The following is a 15,285-nucleotide window of genomic DNA, read 5'->3' as shown; positions in this document are numbered from 1 at the left end:
ACTTGTTGTATCATAGAAAATAAGTTTTATGACTAGCTTGGAAGTTTTCAAAACTTCCTACAGACTCATGCTGATGATCCTATCTGTACTGTATTGATGTAGGCTAGCCCTATATGGATACTAATCATGTGAACACGGTTGTCAAGGTGACTGTTTTGGCAACGAACTATTTATGGAAAAGATAACGAATTGGAGTTTTGTGTTTGAACGTTTCAAAATTGATGTAGAATTTCATTTTTATCTTGTTCATAATGTAAACTTTTAATGAATAAAGTGTTAATTACAAAAGCACATTCACAACACTATGTTTAAAGTCGACTATGTCTATTGTATCTCTATTAATGTCAAGAAATTACTCTATAATTTTGTTTGAATCTATTATAAATGAAATGTAAATATGATTGATTGTTCATAGAATTGTTATGGATATTCGTGGCATTCCAGAATTTTGATAATGATCAGGATTACTCCATCTAGATAATCTATATTATACTATTATGTTATAGGTACCTTATAATAAAGGTTTGTGGTGAATAATATGATATTGCTGATATTATCTGAGTGAAAATAGGATATGAGTGTCAGAATAGACTCTCCAATGCTGTGATCAAGGGAATTTAAAACAGGCTTCTACAATAGTTATAAATAGGCTACAAGTAGGAAATATATTCGCTGGGGAGTAAATTTAAAATAGGCTTTTGCAATAGCTGTGAATAGGCTAAAAGAACTATGGAAAGGAGGCTATGATCAACTCATCAATTCAATAATAGTGTTTTGACTAGTTCTCTATAGTATTTTGGAAAAAATCAAAATTAATATCAATTATCTCATGTTTGTTAGCTAGAACATCAACGAATACTCTAGACTTTTAGGCTTACTCCCTAGTCGAACTATTGAATAGGGATAAATATTGTGTATAGATTTAAGTAGTCTAGTAGTGTTCTGGTATTATAAAAGTTGTTTAGTTTCAAACTAGTTATATCATTAAAAATGAGTTCAAATACTAGTTTGGAAGTTTTCGAAACCATTCATTACTTCACCTGACTCATGCTTATGATCCTATTCTCAATTGTATTTACCAAACATGACTTGGTCTAATGTACTTTCTGTTATTGTCAATACACTATTCTATGTTATTCTATCTTGTTCAACTTGATTGTAGATGAAGTTGCAATGTACGAGACAATATTTAGAACTCAAATTTCTCAATAAGGGAAAAACTTGTGTAACCTAAAAGCAGGAAGAACAATGTGAATAAATGTTCTTGTATAGTGAAAAAAGTTGTGTCAAGTATACCCACGCAATATGTGTGGTTTACAACAAAATTTGTCATAGCATATTATTGACAGGTGCCACCACCTAATACAACACTGAGATTGGATCATACTTTTTTCAAATGCTTACTTAAAATCACATAACAATAATTCATGAAAATATAGAATTCATATGAGTAATTTCTATTGACATCTTTTTCTCATAGTCTGCATTCCTCTTTTTCAACTTTGTCTTTCTTTTGTCTTTTACTCTTTTTTTTCTCATTCACTCCTATTCCTCAAGCCTCCACGACCTTTTTCCTCTCCTCTTTTTCAAGCCAATACATGCGTTACACTCTTTGATCAATGTGAGATATTGACTTCTTTTCTCCAGGGAGTTGTTAAGTAGACCCAAGAAAAAAAGAGTGGTTTACAAAAAATTATTTATAGTCTATTATTCACTGAGGAATACAGTTCCTCCCCCAGGGGAACTTTCATTACGAAAGTTAACGGGTGTGGCAATCCCGGGGACCCCAGCAAGTGGTGGATGCAGAATATTTGGCCTCAACATCTAGTGTCACTATCAAGCATCCACTGCGGGAGGAGATACACCTCTTGAAAAAACCAGGGTCCATCTGGCTCCGGATGGTAGCACCCTGTAAGGGCCCCTGCCTAGGGTTACTAGGTGAGAACCGGCCAACGGTCTCAGAGACGGAGCATAGAGAATTAGCCCGAATCAAATCAAGGGTACGTGTCGCTCTGAAAGCTGCATTGAAAGCAAGTGCCTAGGAGAAGGAAATTCTAAACAAACGATCCAGGTGCTCCAGGCTTAGGGTTGAGCATGGAGTTAGGGTTGGAGCAGGCTTAGGGTTAGGAGCAGGCTTAGGGTTGGAGCATTTGAGCATGGAGTTAACTCCTCCAATCTTGTAAAAAACCTGTTAAGAACAATTACATAGAGCCTCGGACAGACGGAATGATTCTTCCTCAGAAACAACTTGACGAATTGTTTAGAATATTATCCTCATTACAAGTCATGTACAAATTTATACTAAATGCAAAGTAATGCTTAACGTAAGCCACGCCCCAAACTCAACAAGCAGTCATTCAAATTAACATTTATGATATAAAAAATAATATCAAATAACATTAATATTTAATTGTCACAAAGACTATTAGTATGTGACGCTCTCAAGCTGCTTGTTTCATATTGTTAGGGAGCTGTGAAGGTAAAATTGTGACTAACAACCATTGACCATTGACTTAACCCATTTCAGACTATGTATAACCCGATCTAAATTTGGGAGAGGAATAACACAAGGTTACATTATTTTTTCTTTCCGTATCATTTTGATGATGTACTGTATGAATGAATGAATAGAGAAAGCTTCTAGTTTGGAGGCGTGGACTGGGCCTACTAACTCATGCAGTTCTACTCAATTTTATGTTATTTGCATTGAGAAGTTCATTCAATTTTATAAGAATGAAATGGAAACATATTTTTCATGTTATTTATTCATCCATTTCCATTCCAAGATCTACTGAACTAGAAACGCTTGAATTCAATTCGCAGGTTTTGCTGGAAGGCGGGGTTGTCAGTTTAGAGAGTTTCTTCTCTCGTTTTCTCTATGGAGAAAGGTTAGAGGGAATCTAATCAATCACAATCACACCAATATGAAAGTAGCCAATAGTTCTGTGGAGAGTATTGTAACACTATATTCCACTCATACGAGTGAATGAGTGGAAGGAGGAAAAATATTAGATGCAAGATAATCATACCCATCTCATTTCATCTAATTTGATTTATATGGAGAAATATTTAAGTGAACGGTGGAAGCATAACTTTCTATGTGACAGGATGTCCGTTTTGAGTGAGAAAGGCGAGTCAGCTGTCTGACTGATAATGATTAAAAGTGTTGTTCGAACTGCTTGATTAGCAATGATAATACGTGTAATAATAATCAAATATTGCCCAATAATTGGGCATTAATAATCAGTTGTTAATATTATTCTCACACCTCACAATATCTATTATATCTATAAGAGGGGGGGAGCTGTTGGACCATACCAGGAGGCATGGAATCATTGTGATAATTGACAAATCCTTATACCCCTTTCACAGGAGGTTACAGGATGAAATAAACTAAACTAAACTAAAAAAATTCCTTTTCTTAAATCTTTTATTCTGGATTCGCCTCAAATTAGCCTAATCAACATAAATTATTATATAGAGCAACAAAATTAAAAATGTCATTCTTTATTGAAATCTGGCATGAAATAGTTGAGGCGAAGCCTGTTACTCTATTCTAATCATTTTGATATGATTCAGTGGCGCCATTTCACCAAACTGTTTGGGGGGGGGGGGGCAAAAGCCAAGAGGTTAGAGGGGGGGGGGATGGAATACGCCCAAAGGATAGAGGGTCCTGGGTTTCCCCATAAATGTTACATTCGAAGATGTTATTATATGCTTCATTTTCTCCATTTTTATTCAAATGTGATTGAAGAAGTATCAATACAAGCATATAGGCCTATATTATTAGTTAACAATAGAGTATTTATTAGAAATATAGGCCTACAGAGAGGCCCCAAAGTAGGAATACACTGAAACAGATTTCTTGAAAATCATGGAAGAAAATTTTTCTTTTACAATGACAATTTCAACAATTTCATTGGGGATCATATTCTAATTGGAAATAACTTTCAGTTAGAAAGCTAAAGAAACATTAAGCTGTTCCCATAATTCTCACCAACTCTGTGTACATACATTTTTGATTGTCTGATTGTGCCCTTTATTTTGCTTTCACTGTGACATCTTGCAACTTGTTAATTCTCACGTTGAAATTTATGCAATAACTCACTTATTGTGCCCTGATTAATATTTGTACCAATTCTATATTTAAGCTTCAACTATACCACAGAGAAAAATATATTCTTTATTACTCCGTAGCCATACTTTCAAGGCAATTTTGCTACATTGTTGATACTGTAGAAGGAGTTATACTACTGCTGTTTGAAAAAAGTATTGAATCAGTATGAGATTCTAAGGATAGACCCGCATTTTCATTATTCATCTGATCCTTGGGGGGGGGGGCAAGGCCCACCCTGTCCCCCCCCCCTAAATGGCACCCCTGATATGATTAGTAATAGTATTCACGGATAAAATAAATAAGTTCGAGGGCTTCAGTCTAATACCTCGTATCTGTAAATTGACAGTTTTATTAAGTACCTAAATTGAAAAACACATTCGGAGTTTGTATCCTATTAAAGTGAGTGCATCGGTTTAGGAAGAGAATTTTGTATCTGGGATATCTGTTACGTATTCTGTAATCATTGAGTCTGTGAACACAGTGGTTGGTTTTTGTAAAATTTCCATGCATTTGGAAAAATTTGATCTATGATTCAGTGGTGTATGTTATGTTTCACTCCATGTGCATTGTAATACAGTGAATTGTGATGCCTGATAATGTGCTAATGAAACATGAACAACAGACATTTTTGCGATTAGATAAAGTTTTAAAAGTTCACACAAGATACAATCCAAATGTGTAACATATTTTGAAAATTATGGACCTTGAAACTGTGGAATTTATGAATTATTTGAGAGAAATAAGGTGCTTGATATGTTGTGTTTTATACCACGATAATTGGTTCAAATTTGTTTAATTTGGTTTCAGTGTGCAACAGTTGATAACTGAATGTAAACTTTGCAAATACTTACTTCCAAATGAGCTAAACAGACGAGTACGCATGAGGCTGTGCATATGAGTATCATTGTGATCACAATATAATGTGAACTAGGTTATGAATAATGTAATTATACGTGTTTATAATTGAGAAAAGTGCATTCCAGGTGAAGCATGCTTTCACATCAAATAATGACTAAATAATGAGAGGTCAGTTCACAGGGAAATGAGTTGATTATCATTCCACGCAACACAGCTTCAAAAGAGGACATCACTTATTCATAGCAATTAAACATCCAATGAAAATGATTATGATTGGTTGAGTTCTCATTAACGATTTTCAGATTGAACAAATCACCTTGAAATAGACTATGAGTGGAGCATTACTGGTAGCCAACCGGGAAACCTGTAACATGAAATTGATTTCATGAAACAAGAGTTTCTTCATGAGTTTATTGAATAATATTGAATAAGAGTAGACATCTATATATAAACACAGATTATACATATTATGTATACAGATTATTATGTATATCATGATATGAACCCAAAGTTTATAAACTTACAGATAAACTCTGTATCATAGACTAACAAGATAGTAGGCTTAACAAGTCTAAATGCCAGTTTTGACAGTATAGATGAAGCAAGAATATATACACAGATAAGAAGGCCTATAATATATGTAACGAAGCCATAATATATAAGATCTAAATAATATGGAGATTTATAATCATAGCAAATGTCCCGAAGGCCGAATTCTAGATAAAGCACTGAAAATATAATTGTCTCCAGATTGGTAGGCATTATTATGTTGATACATGTGGAGTTAAGTTTAACCACAGGAAAAAATTAAGAAGTTGTATAGATAAAAAAAAGAAAGTTATATACATAAAAAATAATATTTTTGTACTGTGTTCTTCCCTCAGTGGTTAACCAAGGATTAAAAGGGAATCAATAAAAGCAATAGAACTGTAGACTCTATTTCTATAGAATCTAATTTTCTTTAAATTGATAGCTCCAATCTATTGAATAGATCTATACGGATTCAATAGATTATATTTTTCCACGGCTTAGCATACTCATTTTCTCATTTTTATTTTTCCACGGCTTAGCATACTCATTTTCTCATTTTTATTTTTCCACGGCTTAGCATACTCATTTTCTCATTACACAATTCAAAATCAGATAGAGAGCAATTTAAAGCTCTTAGCATTGGTTTAGTAGGGAGCATTGATGCTAGTTCTATGAGAAACTGATAGTTTAGAGTAGGAAAATTGATACCTTGCATGATTGAAATAATGGATTTGAGTTTAGAATTTCTGAAATTTATCCGCCAATTATTTCGTTCTCCATTGTTTTGAGATAAAGAGACGAGAGCACACATACACTGTACTATTCACCTGTCATGAATAAATTGCGCTTTACGGGTAGCAGTCACGCATACAGCATACACTAATCGATATGTTCAATACAGCATTGTTTGTCGTTGGACAGCCGTGTTTGATAGCCTCGTCAAACATGAAAACGTCTCATTATGCGATGGACATTACTAAATGCTTAGGGCAAGTGTCTGATGACTAGTCTGGTATTATTTCAACACACGGAAATGCTTCTCAAACAAGTGTTTTAGGGCCATTAAAACACATGTGTATCCAGTGACGATAGAATGTAATTACATTCTATACTCTCTGTGTGTATCAAACTGTTTGTCGCCAATGAAAAACGGTTTTTATTTTTGTCTCGAGTTATCCCAGCAGGGTTTTTTGGTAGAGAGTTAGTGGGGAGGATATTTTTAATACTCTTTCCAAAGAATGGACATTGATATGTCCAAAGCTCCGCCAATTTATGTAGATGCATAACAATATAATTATTATCTAGTTATTATATTACAAATTGCTTTTTCATATCATATACAGTTCAATAATTATTTTCTTAGTCTATATCATGTAAATTCATCTATAATTTTGCTGTATTGTAAGCTATTGTATATAAGTGTATAAGGCAGTATATATTGTAATCTACATAAATAAAGTACTCAATCAATCAATCAGGGTTGTAACGAACAGATACACTCTAGACTGTCAGCAACGGTTATATGGGAAGTATTAATGTTATGCATAGGTAATACTGCCAGTTTAAAGTAAATCTCATTCGAACATTCTGCTTTACCATCGCAGCTTGAATAACCGAATGATTGAGAAAGCTCCACTATCTTCAAGCGAAAATGCCTCCCTTCCAACGAGAGAACCGAGAGAACGGCGCTTATCTGATCTTTGATTACGGACGGTTCTGACTGCGAATAAAATCACTCTCCTTTCTATTGTTCAATATTCGAAGAAAAACTTGAATTGTTTGATGTAGACATCGATTGTGGGTTATTTAGTTTTAGGATTATTAAGTTTGCTCAAATGCAGGAACGCCTACATAGAGAAAAAATAGCCTCCTAAGTAGATATCCCTAGGTATAGCGCGTTTATGTCGCAACTTTTACTGTTAACTCAAGCCGATTATTGTCGATAACTGTCGATGTCTACTGTTTTGGCCGGATGATAGTCTATTTAAATAGATTTTATCGTAGTATACATGAAAACGTTAACGATTACATGGGAATAACGATTACAAACATTTATGGGAAGAGAAAGTTTGTAATAAAGAAGTTTGATTTAAAGAAGGAAGTTTGTAATTACATTACATCACGATTAAATTAATGAGAATAGATTATAAATTGCAGAAATCTCGAAAATACATTATGATTGATACCAGGTGGGAGGGTCTCAGTTCGTCGAGATCTCAGTTCAGCAAGATCTCAAGATCTCATTTTCAGATACTGAGATAAGTTGGAAGTTGAGTCCTTCAGTTCGTCAAGTCTAACAGCAGAAATTTTTCGTTGCAGGCTGATTGATACACAGTCAACTAGCATTTACCGTTGCACATTAGATTAGGTTAGTGAATGGGTTAGAGAAGTTGGTTGAAGGTTGGAGGTTAGAGCTTGGATACCAAATGGAAATATGTAGGATACAGAATCGTCTGGACTCTTTTTAAGCAACAGGAACTTGATAGACTGAGAACTTGGCGTACTGAATTTTGTCTATCCCGTCTGATTCTGAGATTCAGATGGAGTGGATGTCATCCCATCTATTGTGAAATGGTGGTGTTTATTGTGGAATTGAGTTTACAAAACTTTTTAAACTTGAAATTCAATTCGTAGAATGTGACCCTACACTCTATTTCACACAAAATTACAAACTTGGAAACAATCAATTAAGTCAGTGGTTCTGAAAGTGTGGGGCGCGACCCCGAAGGGGGGCGCAAAGCTTGGCTGTAAAATTATTTAAATTTACTTCTGAAATAATTACGATAAGCAATCTCTCTACTTTTAAAATTCTACTTGAAAATATTTTAATGAGAACTTGAATGGTTAGGCATGGATTCGAAACCCATTCAAATTCTCGATCAATGAGTGCTCCCTCAACATGATAGAAAATGAAATCCTCATTGATCTTCAAAGTGACTATGCGCTTGGAATGGAGTTTGAAGAATATTCTCTCACATCCTTCTGAATTGGTGTGCACAAGGAACACCCAATTTTGAGTGAAAAGGCATTGATGATATTGATTCCATTTGCGACAACTTATTCGTGTGAAACTTTGTGTCCTTCTTTAGCTGCCATGAAAAGTAAATTTACATGAAGACTGGATGTGACCCAGGAACTTAGCGTAATCAGAGCTGACACCTCTTTTCAACAAACTGTGCGAAAAAAACAAGCACATCCTTCGCACTGAAGCTCTTTTTATCGTTAATTGCAATGAGAAACAAAAGTAATAACTATGTACTATAGTAGCTTTAGTACCTGAATAAACTATAATTGTTTGTATAGAATTTGTTGTTATATGTAGGGGGGCCAGGCTTACAGCTGAATTATGCAGGGGGGCTCGAAGTGAAAAGTTTGAGAACCACTGAATTAAGTTATGATTTTCATTATGGTGCAACATGTTTTTTTGATGGAAGCTATTTTGACACTTCCACAGAATTGGAAACTTGGGAACAAATAATTTATGATTTTCGTTTTTGGTGCAACATATTTTGATGGAAGCTATTCTAACACTTTCAAATGTTATATAAAACTTCCATAACCATGTAAAGCTCACACACATTTGGCTATCGGACATCAAATTACCAGAAGGTGGAGTTGCTAAAGCCGTCAGACTTCAGCATCATTTATAAGTAACATTAATGTTTCCGAACTCATCCAATGCTGACAATTTTAAGTGAATCTTTCTATAGTCTGTTTCATCATCCATGATAAACGCTTCCCAGCTAACACAATCAGAGCCACACCCATAATCACGCCAAATTGTTGGCTACAAAGCATGATTATTATTTATGCTTGAATAATATCCACAGAATGACAGCAGTTAGCAGGCCAAGGATAGAGGACAGACTATTCTTCCCATAGAATAATAAACGAGGCAGGTGAATCATCTCAACAATCTTGAACAAAGTCATCGAGTTATATTATAGATATGTAAGTAATGAATAATTTTAGTAACATTATTGATGGAGCATTGTAGCTACAACGATGTGATGCAACTCAAAAAAGTTTTATATGAAACAAGAGAAACTAGGAGAGATGGGGAATTCAAGACAGATGAATTGGAAAACAGAAAGATGGAGTACAATTCGAAAAGGCCTTATGAAGTACAAAATAGCTATTTGTGTATTAAGAGCGTAATGCGCGACTTTATCGCTCGCGCAAAACAGTTATCACGCGACGCGAAGCGGAGCGTGATAATTTTGCAAGAGCGATAATGAAACATTACGCGCGAATTACATACAAATTTTTTTCTACAACTGCCTAAACCTGTTAAATAACTTCTATCGGCGGAGTTACAATTACCGACTTTTTAGGTTAAGATCTGACCTTTTGGCGAGCTGCTTACCATCAGCTGATTAGCGAGCGTAAAGAAACTCTTCTCCGCATGCGCGAATGATTACAGAGCGTAAATAAAATCTACTGCGCATGCGCGGATGGTTAGCGAGCGATAAAGTAGATTCTCCTCAGAAATAAGCTGTTTTACGAGGAGAATTGAGTATGTAAATAATTTTTTACGCGCAGTTGTAGAAAAAAAATATTTTCAACAAGGAACGACTGATTGAAATACTGGAAGAATGAGATACAACTTCAAAAGACGATATGAAATAGATCTTTCTCCCATCTCATAATAGAAAGATAATATACATATGAAACTAATATAAATATGTAGTTATATAAAATCTATACTAATATAGAATATGTAATTATTCAATACAATATTATGATTAAGAAACCAATATTCGTTAGATATCGGTTATTTATATCGAATGAATTTAGTAACAAATATCCCTCATATTGAAAGATGTATCAACTGTTGTATGAATTAGTTGTATGCTCTCCCAGTGTATGGAACAATTATTATTCTTCCACAGAAAGATTCCACACTGATTGGTGAAGCACAAAAGCAAAACCTTTATTCAGTATTATAAAACTCTACTAGGATTTTAAAATTCCGTCTGCATGAATCACTATTTATCCCTATGATGTGAATTCATGATGATTTCAAATTTCAATTCCATTTGAGAAGTGAACTTCACGAAGTGCTGTAACCCTACGCTGTAGTAGCAGAAGGGGGCAAGAGAGAAGAAGAAGAAGAAGAAGAGAAGAAGAAGAAGAAGAAGAAGAAGAAGAAGAAGAAGAAGAAGAAGAAGAACTTATGTCAAATGGTCGACTTTGCACATGGTGAGCTGGTATAATGCTACTAGAACGTTATCATGAATAACTAAACATGATTATAATAATTTAGCAACCGTTATAAAGCCAACAATCGAGGAGAAGCAAATACAGGTATGAAACGATGAAAATGCACTTATATTTTAACGAAAAACAAGAGGCGCAGAAAGATTTTCCAGTGAGAGGTAAATGGAAAACTTTTAAAGGCATCAGGTGCTCTAGCTCCCCCTCTCTGGATGATTTTCGTCGGGGAAGTCAACAAAATATTCCTTCTACTTCCAAGTTTGTTCTCAGACCAGCATTTATGAACAGAAAGTGCACAGAAACAACCAAATAATACTTTATTTCATGTATTAGAGTATAGAGAGTGGGTGAAAAGTCCGAGAACGGCTTAATTATCTCATTCACAAAGGTAATTTGACGGTGGGTGTGATTGGGGATCCTACTCAAATTGAAAATACTACTTTACAATGACTTTAAAAATCTTATCAGCCATCTTGGATCCGCCATTTTGAATGCATTTTTTTTAAATAGGAAGATGGTCGTGCGATACAAGATTTCGATAGGGAAAGAATGACCAGTTGACGTCTATTAATTTCATTATGTATCGGACCTCATCGTTATACTCTCAAATGAATAATTGGAATTCAACTAGTTTTCAAATTTAACTCGTTAATTATGTTTTTCTCTACACGATACAATATAACCGCGGAAAAAATACACTACATTAGGATTCACTACAAGCTGTCAGCATAAGTTAGTATTGAGAGCGAGCATTGGTTCTACTATAATGAATGCTGATCTTTAAGTTGGTTTAATGCTGGTTTTAAGTTCATCTTACTATGGAACTGAATTGAACAGTTAACAGTTAAATTTCAACTGTTAAATGTTAACAGTTGAATTTTAACTGTTGAATTTTAACTCTTGAATGTAAACTGTTGAGGTTCAACTGTTGAATTTTCAACTGGCATACAGCGTGTAGTCTACACTCTCCATGCACACTGATATCAAGATAAGTTTTATATTTAGACTGATTAGCTCAGAACCACTGCGCTTGCTGTAGTGCGCAGACTCAGAGTCGACTTGCTAAGGCGTTGGAGACGAATGAGCGTCTATTTTGAGTTTGGTCCGTCAATTATACCTGTTTCAAGCATCTTAATCGAGAAAGTACTAGGCAAACCAATATTGACAGCTAGAAAGTGTTTGCGTCAATACAGCTGTTAATCTTCAAGGAATATTGGGATTATGTACATTCAAATTCAATCTTCAGCTGTTTTATTCTTTAGGAAATATTGGAATTAAGAGTAATGCATCTTGGAATTTATAAGTATTGATATTTGATTCTATAAATCAAAATTATAAAAAGAGCTTCACTTTGAACTGCCCCCGTTGAATGGGTGTGAAGCATTGATTTCATTTATTAGCAATGTGCATTATTTCAATGTACTGAGATATGCTATTCAGAACCCATAACTCTAACAAATATTCTATAAAATAATATAAGCTAATTTATGAATATTTTGAATGAATCAAGTATTAACCATACTTGATGGTGGGATAGAGCAACTCTTATAACATATTTAATCTTGAAATAGACTCGTAAATAAGCAATATCCATCATTCTATAGTGAGGTCCACGTTTTAATGGCAGTGTTTGATTATCAATGGTATTGCTATCCTTGTCTATCATTCAACAAAGCGGATAGCGCTACTTCTCTTTCCCACTTTGTTCTGTTGCTAGATCGTCTTTTAACAATGTAGAATTAATTATTAATTAACAAAATATTTCATCTTAATTATAAAAATTCATTATGAAACTATTGAGAAATATAATTTATTACTTGATAAAATATTATTGATTATTCTAAAAGAGAATTATAAGTTAATATTAATGTTATTATTAATGTAATATTAACCTGTATCAGCTACCGTCAATAGAATGCCCTGACCATTGAGACAGTGTTGAGCATCACTGCCTTCTGCATCAAGTAGATCTTGTTCCTCGAGGCACCCAGATGACTTAGGTTTGCAGTCACTTTTTTCCCCATCAATCCAACTGTAGATATTATGACTGGATTATTATATTATTATTATTATTATTATTATTATTATTATTATTATTATTATTATTATTATATTATTATTATTATATTATTATTATTATTTTATTAATTTTAAAGGGTACTACAATTCTATTTTATAAATACAAGAGAGTAGCCCTGAATTCATAAATTTTAAAAAACTTACGTACTGTATTTTTTAGTGCTGCCATGAAGGTGATATGATAAATAACACATAGAACAATAAGAACAACTCGATATTGTCAATACCTCTAATTTATTGAAAAAATAATTTGTCAATCTCTAGTGAACTAAAAGCTTATTGAACAGAAGAATATATGGTGTGGGTGAAGACCTACGATTGGTCGTTAGCTATCCACCACCAATAAAGGCTGAGCTCTACTGCTATTGACCAACTACTCTCAACCAATGGCAGTAGAGTTACAGCTAATGGCCAATCGTAGGGCTTCATCAGCACAATATATTTTGCTGCTGTAAGCGGGGGAATAACTATTATAAAAAAAAGGGAAACAGAATAACTAGAACTTTAATCAATGAATCTTCAATATATTTGAACAAAACAAGATTAATTTGATTCTAAAAACATTATTGATATGAATGAATGGGGAAAACACTCGCTTGCTGCTAATGATGATTCAATCTTTGTGGCTATGAAAATTTAAGAACAATGATTCAGTAGTCACCTACCTTTTTGAAATGGCTTCCCCCTTTGGCATCCACTGTTTTAAATCGCGACTTTAGTATTTTTAAAGAACAAATATTAACTGAACCAATGAATATGCTCAGAACCCGTCTCCCTCAACAATACAATTATTTTTATACTGCCCGATCTTTGACAGAATAACTGTATTATTTAACGAACCAAAATCTAGCCTTTTTCACTGGATCAGCCGGACTTAACTCACAGTCATATCGAACGAGCTCTCTCCCTGACCAAAAATTAAATTTTGGGTATTAAATATAAACTCAGTCAATTGTCAATGCCAAACATGAAAGCCATTTCAAGAACATATTTTTATCTGTCTCACAAGCGGCACGTTTGTTATTAGAAACAAAAGAGAAGCTACGTTAATTTTGACAACAAATGAAATAAACAATCTCTCTGTCGATGACAAAGATTGTTCAAAGACAAAAAAACTGTTCATTAAACTTTTTTAATTCAAAACTCTAAAATCCTGATCAATATGAGATAAATATATGATTCATATATATGTCTCATATGACCAGGTGACACTGCTCAATGTTTAAGCTTTCGCAGGAACCAGTGATTGATAATGGCGTAAAAAGCAAATCTTGTATATATCATATTGCTTTAATAAACCGTTTAATAAATTTTAATTGTCTTGACAATATCAAGTCGTTTCCATAGAATCGTACTGTATCGCTGTATTACATTATATAGTTAATAATTGATGAACTGTTTATCTTGGGAATACATAAATAATTCTTTCTACCATTATTATGAAAACTATAAAAAATCTTTGAAGACTAATATTTAGATAATTGTATATACATTATCTATCACAGAAAGAGTAATGAAGATCCATGTGATCCATAGATATGGTCTAATACAATATTAATAACGATATTTATATTATTCAGTATAATGAAAACGGTTGGGAATACATATAATTCTTTCTACCATTATTATGGAAACTATGAAAAATCTTTGAAGACTAATATAAAATAATTGTATATACATTATCTATCACAGAAAGAGTAATAAAGATCCTTGTGATCCATAGATAGGGTCTAATACAAGATTAATAACAATATTTATATTATTCAGTATAATGAAAACGGTCCATACAGCTAAGACTCATTCTCACAAGAATTGATAGATCTGCTTGTCCAGAAACTGATGGAAAATAATGCGTCATACTCTCATAAATAAAAAATCCTGGTAAGAACTCTCTCCATTAATAACAGTGGATAAATTAATCATCGTGTAATCTGACACCTGAACTGAGATAGATGGAGCTACGAGAAAAAAGAACTAACCCATGAATTTGAACTCCGTACTATCGTAGTAATCCTGAAATGAATGAACGGTGATTCAGTGATAATCCTCCTATTTCCAAGAAGTGTAAAACACACTCATCTAACATGTTGGCAAAGTGTCAATGTAGCTTGGTCATGTGTAATATGTGTCAAGAAATCTGAATTGCATCCAAGTATGACACGAAAAAGAATATGAGTTCAATACGGATGATTGTTCATGACTTTTATACCTTATATTTCAAGTCATTGAGGTAATGAAATTAAATCCCCCTTTTTCCAATTGAACACTTCTGCTTAAAACTACTAACTAGTAGTTCAGAGAACAGTCGAATTCGCTACATTCTCTAAAATCACTACTGACACACGCCCGCCTATTCACACACAAACACAAATACTTACAAATTGGATTTAGAGTATGGTGATATAAATCACCATAATTAGGGGGGGGGGGTGATATTCATCATATCAAATAATGATTGAATTATAAAAAATTTTCAACATGTG

The 15,285-nt window shown here is 33.7% G+C and overlaps 1 protein-coding gene across 4 annotated transcripts in view; it reads right to left on the bottom strand.

The window, feature by feature from the left end:
* LOC111043351 (plasma membrane calcium-transporting ATPase 2) overlaps positions 1-15,285 on the bottom strand; it is a 406,771-nt gene that overhangs the window by 306,870 nt on the left and 84,616 nt on the right. For 2 of the 4 annotated variants that reach the window (XM_039442410.1, XM_039442415.1), the window contains one exon: positions 5,292-5,339. The exons of the other annotated variants lie outside the window; for them this stretch is intronic. The gene's annotated coding sequence lies outside the window, so the exon portion shown is untranslated. The remainder of the gene's footprint in view (positions 1-5,291; positions 5,340-15,285) is intronic. 4 annotated transcript variants of the gene reach the window in all.

Source organism: Nilaparvata lugens, chromosome X (assembly GCF_014356525.2).
Source record: "Nilaparvata lugens isolate BPH chromosome X, ASM1435652v1, whole genome shotgun sequence".
Taxonomy (NCBI): Eukaryota; Metazoa; Arthropoda; class Insecta; order Hemiptera; family Delphacidae; genus Nilaparvata; species Nilaparvata lugens.
Note: the sequence above shows the minus strand (reverse complement) of the source record. Positions and strands in the feature narration are given on the sequence as shown.